This window comes from Colobus angolensis, unplaced genomic scaffold (assembly GCF_000951035.1).
Source record: "Colobus angolensis palliatus isolate OR3802 unplaced genomic scaffold, Cang.pa_1.0 Scaffold97, whole genome shotgun sequence".
Classification (NCBI taxonomy): domain Eukaryota; kingdom Metazoa; phylum Chordata; class Mammalia; order Primates; family Cercopithecidae; genus Colobus; species Colobus angolensis.
The window spans coordinates 291,056-291,423 of NW_012123709.1; the positions used below are offsets into that span (position 1 = coordinate 291,056).

The following is a 368-nucleotide window of genomic DNA, read 5'->3' on the forward strand; positions in this document are numbered from 1 at the left end:
TTGGTTATTTAAAAATGTTTTTATAGCACTAATCCAATGGCTTTGATGTTCTTGATACAGTATTGAAAAAATCAAGTCAGGGCTGGGTTTAGTGGATCACACCTGTAATCCCAGCACTTTGGGAGGTGGCAGGCAGATCACTTGAGGTCAGGAGTTTGAGACTAGCTCGGCCAAATGGTGAAACCCTGTCTCTTCTAAAAATACAAAAATTAGCTGGGCGTGGTGGCACACGCCTATAGTCCCAGCTACTCTGGAAGCTGAAGCAGGATAACTGCTTGAGCCCGGGAGGTGTAGGTTGCAGTGAGCCAAGATTCCACCACTGCACTCCAGCCTGGACAACAGAGCAAGATTCCATCAAAAAAAAAAAA

The 368-nt window shown here is 45.1% G+C and overlaps 1 protein-coding gene across 1 annotated transcript in view; it reads right to left on the reverse strand.

The window, feature by feature from the left end:
• CASC5 (cancer susceptibility candidate 5) overlaps nt 1-368 on the reverse strand; it is a 102,920-nt gene that overhangs the window by 32,671 nt on the left and 69,881 nt on the right. The gene's annotated exons all lie outside the window — the stretch shown is intronic.